Below are 14,474 nucleotides of genomic sequence, written 5' to 3'. Positions count from 1 at the left end.
CTACGATGAAATTCGTAGTATATCAGTGTAAATATGAATAGATAGCCTCAAGGAGGAGAACAAAAAATCAAAATTGGTTTACATAAATAGAAAATTTATTAATAAATGAACAGAAAATATAATCATACAAAGTTTATTCAAAATCAACATCAAAAGAATATTTTTATTGTTTGTGATAATTTTTAAAACAATTTTCCATGCAAAGGGCTGACTTATTTAGACAGATTGGGCAGAAATAACGTGTTTCACATTAATACATTCTATATGCTTTTTGATGATTACTGTACTATAATCAAAGTTTTTAATAATATAATATGATTAAATTAAATTGGCTTTTTACACCGGAATCATGAAAAGTACCATGACAATTAGCGTGTTAAATTGTTTACAAAACTTCAAAGTTAATAAAAATGCAAAAAATCGATTTTTTTCGAACTTCTTGGGTGGTCAGACCCTTTAACAAGAGAGAAAGAAAATATACTTAATCGACATGATAATACTGAATGATACAAATATCCCATAAAAGAAACAAGAAAAGATCACAAAGTACGTATTATTAGCAATAGAGATAAAAGAATTCTAGAAACAAGAAACAGTAACATTAGTACCAATTATAATATCACAGAAATTGTAATAAAAAACACTGAAACACTGAATACAAGTCGCTTCTAATATAAACAAATAACTACAATTTCAAATGCTTCGAAGTTTATTCAAAGCTTAAAATGGCATAGGTTTCGAAGCCTTGATAAGCCTCGATTCTTCGATTAGTTTCGTTTATTCTGAGACACTTCGAATCATGAGAATTTTTCATTGTGATCATATGCAACTTGCCATGTACGTATACGCAATTATTTCATAAATAGAGTCTTAGATTTGAAGTTACAATAATCAAAAGTGACGAAAGACTCGAATTTTATTAAGACTTTAATAACTTTGCATACTTCGAATCACGTTTAAAGTAATTCGAATTTTTCACCAAAATAAACGAAAAAAATTCCAAACAGTTCAAAGTATTTCAAATCCCATCTCTACTATTATGAACTTAACGGAGTTCATTGTATTAGTTTGAAACAGAATATGAAAATCTTTGAGAGACATAAAATAAAAAATAATAATGATAACAACAATGATAACAATGTCGACGAAACGATGAACAATAAAAATAGTAATAATAGTAATAATAGTAATGATGATAGTGATAATGATAATGATTATGAAGATAAAGATAATATTATATGATAAATTTCACTTATTTAAAAAGCATTTTGCCGTATCATTTTTATTTAATAAATTAATTAAACATAAAATAACTTATTAAACATATTTCAAAACAGACATTTTTGTGTTTGTGTGTATGTGTGCGTGCCTGTGTGCTATCTTCGAAGTGAATAAATATACTCCAATATTTCAAGGTGAAAGTAATCAAAAATATGCTATAATTTGGATTGTAGCAATCATTTAAAGTATCGTACAAATTTTAATGACATATTGTTTGCTGTCAAAAAATATATGCTAATCTAGCAGCTTTTTCTTCTCTGTTATTCTTTCTGGTTCAATCCTTAAAATAGTAGGCCCAACTAGATTAACGGAAACTTTGTTAAAAATGAATCAAATACGATCAACCTAGTTTCTTTTCGTAAATAAAATGAAAAATTATTCGATCGAATAATTTATGTAAATGTGAGAGGTTCTTCTATTTTGTGTCGTTTTTCTGCTTTTTCAGGTTTGTTCGTTTTACATTTTTACTATTAACGCTCTATTACGTCGTCTGTATTAACAGTATTATCGCTAACTTAAATGGTTTGGATATTAGAAAGTTAATTTTGTCTGGAATAAAATTATGTACATATATTCACACACATATAGAACAAAAAGGAAAGATCGAGCAATGCCAACATAAAATATGAAACAAATTAACAATATAAGTTAATTATTCTTAACAAACGATTACATTGGACAAACGATATGCATTCACATAGAAAAATATTAGTGGTACATGAACTTAATCTTAATAAATTATTTCCTATTCTAAAGCTAAACTGTCAATCCAATGAGGTACTATATGCATCAACAACATTCTGCTTCATTTAATTAACGACAATATAGATTAGAGGTAGGCAACTTCTGCACCGGTCACACTATACTATCCACCAAAAAAAAAGCAAAAGACAGAAACAAAAGCTGCGCAGCTTACAAGGCACAAATATACTATTTCATTTATATCATTCCAAGATTATTATTATGTTTTTTTAAGCTCTTATGTCAATAAGAAGAAAAAAATTTTCTTCACAAATGACAAAAATAAGATATCGAAGAATATTATTTTTTACGAAGAATATATATTTTTCATATTTGTGGCTTATGATTTAATTCGTAAAGCCTTGTCCTCACTTAAATAATGATAACGAATTTTTTGTCGTCTCTTATTACAACATGTTTCAAAACATTTATAATAAACATATGAATTTACAGAAATATTTTGTCAATACTAAAACAACATAATCAAGAATATATGGATTTTATTTCAGTTTCAAGATTACATTTACATGGTTGTTAGCAACCAATTGTCCACACAAGTCAATTTCTTCCGAACTATCGACTAAAGAATACTTGCTCATTGTAGCTACAGAATTTATTGTTATCATTGATAAAAAAAATGGAAGAACGAAATTTATGAATTCGATCAAGTCTAAATCAACAGAAATTACATACAATTTATAAATATATTGAAGCTTAATGGTTTATTAACAGATGGATAACACCTTCTCTCCATGTATCGTCTTCTACATTTTTGCATTTATAATCTCTATCTGAAGAGAACTACGAACATTCATATCTTCTGTATTCTTCAATTAACTTAATAAATAAATCATTATTTCATGTCACTATTTCGGACATTTCACACATATATATCTGTAAATCGCATTATCCTCGCCGACGTCAACGGGTTGTGAAACGGATTACAAAATATACAGTTTGGAGAAGCATTTATTTCTGTTTCCGCGTGTTTCTTATTTACCTTTGATCTTTACTACTCCGAATAAAAACAGGCAACAAATGGCGATATTTGATGCCAGTAGCTAAAAAACAAAAAAATCTGAAGAAACATTTGGCAGCAACCAAAAACTATTTCAAGATACATAGAATATTAACAAGTTCCTTGTAATTTCTTCAATGATGATAAATCTTAATAATGTATGCATTCTCGACGATAAAATCGCACACACACTGAAACTCATAGCAATCTGACTATACGTTCAGTCTTTTTTTTTAGATCGTTTGAAAGGTAAACAATACTGTAATATAAAACGATATGTATTATTTTATATATCACACAATCTGATTACTTTTAATGAATATATATTTGTATATAAACCTTAATAAAACCTGTAACTACCACAAAACTAACTCCTGTTTCTTGTTTTAGACACATACAACCGTTTCACGAATTAACGATATTATAAGACAAAGGATTAAATTGATCGACAAATTGAAATATCCACAAAGATTGTGCTTATTATGCGTTCATAAAAAGTGTAATTAAAACAATGGCAATGGTAAAATTGACAAGAAAACGATATTATAAACGAATAACTTACGTATTGGGATTATGTATTACGAAGTAATAATTTAAGCGTAATTATCGAGATGGAAATCGGACAAGTGGAATTTTTGCGAAATTACTTGTCTCAAATTGCTATGCTTCATTTCGTGCAATAACCAATGTCGTTATAAAATCTTTCTCACTATTGTCATCAACCTAAAACCTGCTGAGAATGAACTTAATAAATCACATTAACTTTTTTTAGAAATACGAAAACCTTTTCTACCTTTCTAGGGTCAAAGACACTTTTGTTATGTTCGTTTTATGCCAAGATAACATAACGTTTTTGTATAAAGAAAGTTCCGACTATTTTTACGTAATTATTTATTTATATATCTCTAGTAGATATATATGTATATAGGTGTATATACATATATACGCAATATTGTTCTAATAGAAATATCACTCTGCTATTTTATTTCACTGACTAATAAAAACGCTCAAGTCATCGCTTGAAAATTCTCTTACAGTGATCGAATTATTGGTAAATTCCTTTTTCAGAACAGTAAAAAATTCACCACATTGCTACAGTTTCCACCATCAAATCCGAATTCGAAGCAACTACTGATTATATAGTTAGATGAAACATTTGTATATTAATTACACCAATTTTTTTTATAAATCCAAACAAATAATATGATCAAATAATAATTAAAGAGTTTATTAAAATAATCGTCGAAATAATCAGTTTTTCGCGACATGAGCCTTGTTTACCAGTCTTTCAGTGAAACGAAGCCACGTGGTCAGAACGTGCGCGTTGTATCCGCCGCGGTTTAGAAAGTCTTCGTCAGGGATCAGCCGATGAACACTCGTCCATTTCACAACGAATCATTGGGTGAAAAGGTGCGCCCATATTTATTATTATACTATGTATACCTTTTACGTATATGTCTAGGTCAATTTAAAAAGTTGATAGTAAAAATGCACTTTGTTATATACAACTGAATGAAATAAAATTGAATTAAATAAAGAGAACTGTCTTCTTTCATCTTTTCCTTTCTTAATTAAACCGTTCTTTGAGACAAAATATACAGTTAAATACTTTCAATGTACTCTTATATTTTCTTTTTGTTATCTAGATCGTATACACATGTCATCGTCTACGATTAACTGAAAAGAATATTAATAAGAATCTTAACGACCTTCCATAATCTCAAATTAAATAAGATCGAAATTTGTTTGCGCGTATTCGTGATATTTTTTTAAAAATAAATTTGTAATCTACCTCTTTCGTTTTTCTCTTTCTCGAGTCTATGTTTGTGCCTCTTAAGCCTTATCCATACTGAAGCAACAGCGAGGGAATTTTTATTGATATTCAATGTATTTTTAAAAAGTCGCCGTTTATTATCGAATATTTTTCCAAGTTTTTGTACCTAGTAACAAATGTCACCATTTATTGTCTATTTCCATTCAGCAGAGAATATCAAAGAAAAACATGAGGCTACACGTGACAACAGAAATAAATGATCCTTCAATGTCTATATAATATAGTCCTGAAACTGAAACAAAGCACGAATGTTCCTCAGATTATGTTGTTTGATGTGAACAAGATGTTTCTATAAGTCGCTGTTTGTTGAAAATATTTTGAAACATGTAGCAACAAGAGATGACAAGATGACGAGATGACTTATTGTTACTTCAGTGGAAACAAGGTTTTGTGAAATCGAAATGCGAATCAATGTTATCTTGTTAAACTCATATTCCTAGATATTGCCCTTTCACGTATTGAAATATGAAACTCTATCCCAAGTGACATGCACTTTCGTTTTTACGCGCACGAACTAGTCGAATTGTTTTTATGAATGAAGCACATGTGCCTATGCCCATAGATGATAGGAATCTTGTATTGTTACCTCCTCTCTTACGTTTCTATTATGCGCATGGTAATATTTTCGTGTTTAAGATTTTTAAAAGTTCGCGTATCATGCTCAATAAATAGATAGGGAGAGAGAGAGAGAGAGAGAGAGAGAGAGAGAGAGAGAGAGAGAGAGAGAGAGAGAGAGAGAGAGAGGAGAGAGGAAAAGAGTATATAATATATAATAGATAATAAGAATATGTACGTCCAATAGAATCTGAATTTCGTAATTTTAGTTTAATTTCGATAACGAAGAAATATCTCTTTCGATAGATATATTGAAGCGCGAAGAACATCAACTATATCGGAAAACGTAAATTAGATTATTCGCCAATACTCTCTATGTTTATGCATCATTTCCATGATACACCAAATCAGAAGATTCGATTTTTTGAAGGAGGGAAGAGGAATTTTAAAAATACGGTTTCAAAAGAAAAATCATTTTTTCCTTACGAGTAGCGATTGATACCATTACACAATGCCGCCCATTTGAATTCCTTCGCAATGTGTCATGATAGAAAAACTATGTAAATACATACGATATATGCATGTAAATACTTACGTATATGTCGCTTAGAAAGGAGCCGCTGAACTTTCCTCTGCTTGCATGCGAGCATGCGCGTATCTCTTTGTAACGGCCGATATTATCGAGATTAACGACTAAAGATCAAAATTACTTTGATTTAAAATGTTACGAAAAATTTTAATCGCGTTAATACTTGACAAAATTTGTTTCGTTTGAGGAACACTAAACCATTAAACCATTAAACTGTATTCGTATTAGCATTTTGATACTTTTTATTGTAAAATTTAATAAAATCAAGAAAATCTCCGAATAATCGTTTTTCTAATTCACTAATGAATGCTTCACTAATGATAGCTTCAATTATTGATACGCTAAATTATCGAGAGAGCCATAAAATAATCATTAAGAATATTTGGCCAAAAAAAAAAGTTACAGTATAATGTAGTCGTCAAATATGAGATTCCATTCGTGCTTCTTTTTCCTATTCTTCTTACATAACAATTAAACAATTGAAACTCTTATAAATGTATATATATAAGCTGAAATGTTAAGGCTGTTGGTTGCATGCTGTAAACAAAAACCTGAATTTCTTATTTCATGTATACGTATATATTTGGTAATATATATTTAGTATATATATTTGATAACTTGAGAAGCATAAGAAACAAAAAATTGGCATTATATGATATCCCCTTTGTATCAAATAAATTTGTAAACAACTTTTTTTGATATATATATATATGTATTTATGATATTTATGATATGTATTTGTGATATATATATATATATATATATATATATATACACGCACACATAACATATCTAGAGACGAATTAAAAACGAAAGAGATGAATCGCAGAGAAATGGACGTGCACATATACCGATAGTTCAGGATATAAATATATAACAAAGTTATTATAAAAAATATAAAGTAAAGAAAAGTAGTTTATTTATGACAGTTCTAAACATATCGATGGAAACGTTACGCATGAAACATAATTTTAACAAAAATATCATTTTTTCTTAGATATCTCATTTATATATTAAAGTTCACGTCATATTAATATAATTGTATTATAGTCTGAAAAATAAAAACTAAATACATTCAATTGAAAACAAAAAAACATGTTACATATGTTACATGTAACATATGTTAAGAATCTTGACTAAGAATTTGAAAAATTCTGTAATTTCAATTAAATTCCAATCTTTAACGATAAAAAGTAAAATATAATCGATTAATGTAAAAACATCGATTAAATTCAAAGTAATCTTCATTATAATTATCGTTTTCTTGTGTCACGATGAATAGACTAAAGATATGGTACTTATGTGAATGCAAAGGATTCTACGGTATTTTTAATTCAAATTGAGAATTACGTTCTTCATGCCCAGAATAAATTGTTATAAATGAACGTGTCATGCCGTGTTTTCTCTCCTCGAAGGGAGAGGAGACGATGGGAAATGTCATTTATGAATGCTCGGAATTTATGCAAAGAGACAAATATACCTTCGAGAAATCTATTATTTTTAACGGCATAGTTCTAAATAAACTATTGATGCTCAAAACAATACATTACATTCACATCATACAATAGGTATCTCAAAGCGTTTCAACGTAAACGATTTTTTCTTTGGTACGGCAAAAAAAAACAAAAAAATGGCAAAAGTACAGAAGAACGGTTAATACGTCGAGAAAATATCAAAATTTCTCGGATTTCCTTTCACGTTCGAAGAAAGCAACGTGCGTCGTATCGACAGTGAATCTGGAAAATCTCGAAGATGAAAAATCAACAGAACTTTACTCACGTTTTAAAAGGTGTAATTCCTTTTCTCTCTGCAAGAATTTGCCTATTTCGATTCTTCGTCTCTTTCTCGTCGATCTTCGTCGTAATAAAACCAAATAAGCCGTTCTCGCAAAAATATTTTCTAACGGGAGAAAGAAAAGCTTTGTTCAAGGGCTCGACAAAAAAACCTTGTCAATGACGTTTCAAATCTCAATTTTTTTCGGTCTCAAAATTTTTATAGCTTGTATCGCTTTTCTTTCAGAAGACAGAGAAAGTACGATTTTCTCTTGTTTCACGCACGCGAATACCTCAAGCACCAATAACACGCAATAAATTCAAAATTCATTTCATGAATATCTAAATTTCGCGCGTTTTATACCCTAAGAAATTTGCGAAAACGTAACGCGTGCACGCGCATATGCAAAATAACAAGAAAGGGCAGAAGAAAACGAGAAAAAGGGAGAATATGTATAAAATGTGCAACAGTTTAAAAAACGAAAAAATAGAAAAAACCACTCGGCCCAAACTACGTCCGAACAGTTCGGGGATTCGAAGACAACTGAACCTGCCAGCGGACTTTGGAATCGGTGAGCGGATTCGGTTCGCCGACTCGAGTTTGTCGTTCTCCTTCTAACCTCTCTCCCTCTCTTTCTAACAATTCATGCATATACCACATATGCCATACACGCACACACCTTCCTTTTCTTTCCTTCCATTTTTCTTGCTATTTCTCTTTTTATACATCGCACGAGCTCACTGTTCGTCATCCGTGGACATTCAGTTTTGCTGCCAGGTAGTAGTACCACACTGTCTTTCCCTCCAACCGCTTTCTATGTCACTGGCCGTGCACTCTATTGCGCGCGCGCATACAAACATAAACATTTACTATGCTGTAAATTATCGGATACTTCTTCCTGCACAGATCTATACATCTTATTTATTTTAAATTATTTTACATATTTAAGCATGCTTTTAGAGGGACTATTGAACTTAAAAGGACAACCAATCATATATATATGCGAATATTTTTTTCTTATATAAAAATAATGTTTTCTTGAGATATTGTAATTACAAAAAATTACTATCATTACAACTTAAATATTACGTTGCAATTAAAGTATTATGTAGCGCTATAACGAATTTGTTTATATTTCGTAAAACAGATTAAAAAACAATAATAATATAGAGCTTGAAAAAGACGAAGAACATTAAAACAATGCAGGAAAATATCGATACATCTTAACGACAAAATCAATCGTATAATATGCAGTATATGTTCTATGTTTTTATTTGATTTTCTTTCGAAATCGAATATCGAAATCAAAATCGAAATCAAAATCGAAATTCGAATATCGAAATTGAAATAGAAATTGAAACAATAAAACTAATTTGAAATTTATTCTAAATAAAATATTTTTGCAAAAGTCTAATCGATGATTTCATTCTTATACTAACCTTGAAAATCATCCGAAAGTCTTGTCACGATGATCCGCACCCATAATTAGAGAAATCATTGTAAATCATGGACGTATTGAAAACTTTCCACTAATGATTCGTTAAGAGTTATAACGTCAAGAACGTAACGAATTTTGAATCACAATGAAAGATGAAAAATTAACGACAATAACTAGAAGACTACTCTAATAGTGTGATAAGAGAAAAATTCATAGAATAAAATGTCGCATAGTGAAAATTGTAATTCTATATAGCAGTAAAAACTTGATTCTTGAAGTATGTAAATATGAATAAAAACAGATATTTTCGAGAGTAATATTTTTGAGAGTAAACGAAACCTCATGAAAGATAGACATGTGATGGCCTTCATTCAAGGTTTCTTAAACGATGACAAGAATGAAACGCGTCGTCGAAGACTTTGTCATCATTATTATTATATAGAAAACACTTGTTAATTATCGACAGTCCTATAGGGATAGATAAATTAATTCAATATAAATTTGACTTCGAATTTATAACGTCAACACTTTGCAATGAATTTAACAAAGAAGAATTATTATGAGCATGAGTAACGTTACCTTTTCATCATATTGACTATTTTCGAACGATTATAATTCCATGTATTGTACTTTATTACAAAAAGTTATGAAAAATTGCGAAGACGAGAGAGATTTCTCAACCGACAATAAGATATTGTCATTGTGCCATTCAATAGAATACATGAATACATACTCAAATTCTAAGAGAAAAACATTATTAAGAACATTTTATGATAAAAATCATTACAACTTCTTGATTAAACAAAAAATGGTACTGACAAAAATCGTAGGTTTAAGAAAAATTGTAACATGAATTGGCTGGAAATTTAAAGCCAATGTAGAATTTTATTAATTTTATCCACGTTACAATATTTATTATCTTTCGGAAGGAAAAATATAAAAAGTGTTTTACTTCACATTGATTATACTAAAGATTCGTCATGTGTATTAGAACGATCGTGAATATATAAAAGAATTATGTATACAGAAGTGTAACATACGTCAAAAACCAAACGAGTTATCTTCATTCGGTTTCGAATGTTTGAACATATTATCTTAATGTATTTTCTTCTTGGTTTTGTCTTCTATCTCATTTGTATTAATGTGTTTTACGCAGTACCCGTGTCAAGATAACTACTTTATATAAAGCCATATTCCTAAAATTTCTTATTTAAATATAATTACAATTATTAACACATTGTTGATTTATAAAACATTTCTAAACCAGAGGATTTTTATGAACAGAGAATATTTACAGACTTGATCATGATTTCATTTTAAGGACAGTTTAATTAATTCATGCTAATTTATATTAATATAGATTAGTGTAGACAGACAATACTAATATAATGATACTAATCACTAATATAGACAATTTATAGAAATTGAAAATTTATAAAATTCCTTTAACTAATAAATAATAACATATATGTCTACTTCTGACAATTTGAAATATTGCCAGAGAAATATTCACAAAAGAATCATATAAAATAGTACTATCCAACTATATTCCATGCTTTTTAGCAAGATAACAAGATAAAGTAACGATACGATGAATATTTTAATAAAGTCTACGACTCTTCTTAATGGTGTGGCTGCTCGCGCCATTTTGATGGCGAACACGTCCCCCCGAAGTCAATGAAAAGTTATCGCAGCTGTGTGGAAAATATATTATCGCAGAAGGACAGTACTTGATTATCCGATTATGCAAGAACACCGTGTATTGGTATTTATAGTAATTTATAAAGTAATCGTGAATGCCAGGAGCATCGGCAAAACCAAATCGTTTCGCAAAGGTACCAGAAGACGTGACATTACGACTTGTCGCAAGAACTCTTATTTTCTTCAAATTTCTACTAGCATTTCAATGCTTACAAATAAATACTGTGATTCTTCTCATTTATCCTTACCAAAAGAAACGATAATATATCATATAGATATGTTAAAGATTTACCGATAAAGTGGTTTATTTTCTATTGTTTAAACAATCATATCTTCGATCAAAATATTTGGAAGAGAAAGAATTGTGAATGAAAAAAAGAAAACATTCTCTTGAAATACGTTTTGTTGCAAAATATAATCTTTATAATTTTATATTCTTCTTTTTTTCATCAGAAAACTAATCAGTATAACACATTTGTAGTCGCAAAGGAAAGCGAGAACTTCCTCTCGATAAGAATGAATTTGAAAACTCTTTGAATCTATAAATTTGTAAGCTAAATTGTTCAATCTTAAGTCAGACCAATTAACTACTTATAACTCTTAATTTTTTGCTTTTCTGTTAGGTATAATCATTAGCAAGATAATGGCTTAACAGCTAATCATACTTTCTTTTGCAAGGCATGATTTAAAAAAAAATAACTTGTCAGAAGGTGAAAGAGAATTCTTCTCCCAACAGAGGAAAATTTTTCCCAGCATTAAGATGTCCGATATCTCATATCGGACGAATAGATATAGCGTCAAATATTTAACTGCGTAAGGTATTTGTCACTTTTACGATATTACGTAAGATCATTGGTGTCCTTATAATCCGAGGAACCATGGCCTACTTCGAGGTATTTACACCTTAACCGTGACAAAATCCACCGATCAATAATTCGCAATACGATTGGCCAAATTTCTTATATGCATCTTTAATTTATTATTACACATTTCTACAAGAAAAAATGGATAATATAAAATAAAAGTTTCATATTTTTTTAGGCACAACCGTAAAGAGTTCTTTATTATTATTTTAAATTTATTTTAAATTTCATTTGATTATTATACATCCTCAAAAGATTAAAGTAAAGAAATAAGTTAACATTTTCTCTCAACATATAATTCGACGACCTTTAGAAGCTTCGTATAGTTTATTCTTTTACAATTGTATACATTATAATATATTCCTAAACATATCATTATAAACATATCTAAAATTAGCTACTGTTATATATAGACAAGTACTTACATATTTTCCATTGCCATGACCACTTTTATTACTTGACTTAAATTCGACCATAAATTAACATTCTTCTATATATTTTTATTAGAAATACTTTAAAATTTTGTGTTAAATACATACATATGTCTAAAATTTCAAATAGTTTGTTAATGCTCTTGATTTTAACATTAAATATAAGCCTTAAAATGTCTATGTAAATTTATCCTGCAATATTAGCAACAATTTAAAATAAAATTAAAATAAAAAATAGTGAAAAATAGTATATATTAAGAAGTGCTACATTGACATTATCAATGATTTTTTGTCATGTCATTCACTTCATTTGTAAAATTACTATTTACCATGACAGCAATATTGTCAAACATAGTACTATATTATTTAGCGGAAAAATCAGAAACTATAAATCGATAATAAATTATGCTATACAGCGATAGATGGCACGATAGACTTTCTCATTGTGGCGACCTTGTGGCGACTGTTACGCCTCCTCAGGTAAAACACATAACTAACACGCCTTGGCGCCACCAAACATACACGCGGGAAACCAAGTAAACAAAATAAAAGGCAACAAAAGACCCCGAAAACAAAGGAGACGAAAAAGACGTCGGGAATACAAAAAAAATTATACATTCTTTCTTCGACTCTCCTTGAGATCACAGCCATAGATGCTGGAAGTCATACTCTGATTATATCTATTGTATATCGAACAAAACTAAATAAACATATCACTATTGTTATTTGATGTGCAAAGTTTCTTTCTACATAGTGGGTTATCAACGATAAACACACATTATGTAGCTAGAGTAATATTAAATAACATCAGTTGCCATTTAGCATGCTTTTCATCCAATCAATTCTCGTGGTTATGGTCCTTAGCTAGGCGAGAAATACTTTAGTTTTTTGTCTCTTGAGTTGTTATTCAAGTTTAATTATACACTTCATTTTATTTAATCCTGTATTAATATGAAATATATACATTGTTTTGTTAAAAAATAGTTTGTGTTATCCTTCTCAATTAGAATTACTCGATTCAAAATTCAAGTGTAAATATAAATAGTATTTTAGCAATAAACAACAAAAAATACAAATTTAATAAAATCTAATAATAAAAATAGATTAATTTTTAAAAAAAGGAAAAAACTATCAGGTACCAATCATCTTTGAGTGAGTATAATTGCCTATATTGGGTGCTGTGTCAGCTTGCATGAGGAAATGAAAACCACCCTATATATGATAAGCTTTATATACAATTTTACCAACAGAGAGCGCGATGGTAATGGCAACGATACATTTCTTTTGACAACAGGAATATGTATATTATTTCTCATAAATTTGATATGTCCTATGATAATATTCATACATTTTAAACATAATAAGTCAATTGAATACTATCAAAATATGTTATCGAATGATACAAATGAATATTGCTATTTACAATTTTTAATATTTCCCGTACGACGCTTAAATAGCCAATGGTGTAAAAGAAATTATATTAACGACCAATTAGAACATTTGATAATAAACTTTTTCTAAAATACTACAAAAAGTAAGATGCAATTCCATTCAAGGTAATCTTAATCTTCGCAAGTTAACTATGTAAATTTGAGCAGGAATTAGATATTTTGAATTAAAAATGGAAATAAAACAAATGAGTGTAAATTGATTTCGCGAAATATGGATTAACTAACTCAATTATTTTCAACTTTTGAAGTAAAAACCGAATCTTAGAAGAATCTCACATTGGTTGATGAATTTCTGTTTAATAATCGCATTTACTTTAAATCTTTACCATATAATAATAGTACACATATATACTTAAATATTCTGTTAGACGGAATTATTTTCGCTCGTACAAAAAATGAGGTACAATCAATCAATTATTACTTGAAAAAAATCCTAAATGAATTTACGATTCACTTTCCTTTATACTGTGTATACGTCATGCATAAAAATATGTGTAAATTACAATACAATAAGAAAAGTTGTTTAGAATTCACCTCCTAACAACAGTAAAAACGGGAAATAAACTGAGCATACTCTTTTCATGAATCAAAATTCGTTTGCTTAAAGGAAAAACGTATTTAAAAGAACGCAACTTATTATATATTCATATATAGATAAAAAATATGAAGAAATACATAAACAATGGGAACGTCAATGAATGCTTAACAGAGAATGGTGAGCGCGAGGGAGCTAGTCTCGGAGATAGACTAGTTTGTACTTATGTAGGTGTCGGGTAAAAGGAGGAGAAGGGAGCAGGTT

The 14,474-nt window shown here is 29.2% G+C and overlaps 1 protein-coding gene across 2 annotated transcripts in view; it reads right to left on the bottom strand.

Annotated features, from left to right (window-relative positions):
* Positions 1-8,591, bottom strand: part of LOC124428670 (UNC93-like protein) — a 34,760-nt gene extending 26,169 nt beyond the window's left edge. Inside the window, exon 1 of one of the 2 annotated variants that reach the window (XM_046973226.1) lies at positions 8,471-8,591. The gene's annotated coding sequence lies outside the window, so the exon portion shown is untranslated. Of the gene's footprint in view, positions 1-7,797; positions 8,423-8,470 lie in introns of those variants that run through there. The other variant, XM_046973050.1, reaches the window with a different exon arrangement.
* Positions 8,592-14,474: the final 5,883 nt, after the last annotated feature.

Source organism: Vespa crabro, chromosome 1, assembly GCF_910589235.1.
Source record: "Vespa crabro chromosome 1, iyVesCrab1.2, whole genome shotgun sequence".
Classification (NCBI taxonomy): domain Eukaryota; kingdom Metazoa; phylum Arthropoda; class Insecta; order Hymenoptera; family Vespidae; genus Vespa; species Vespa crabro.
The sequence above is the reverse complement of the archived record's forward strand: the minus strand, read 5'-3'. Positions and strand labels throughout refer to the sequence as shown.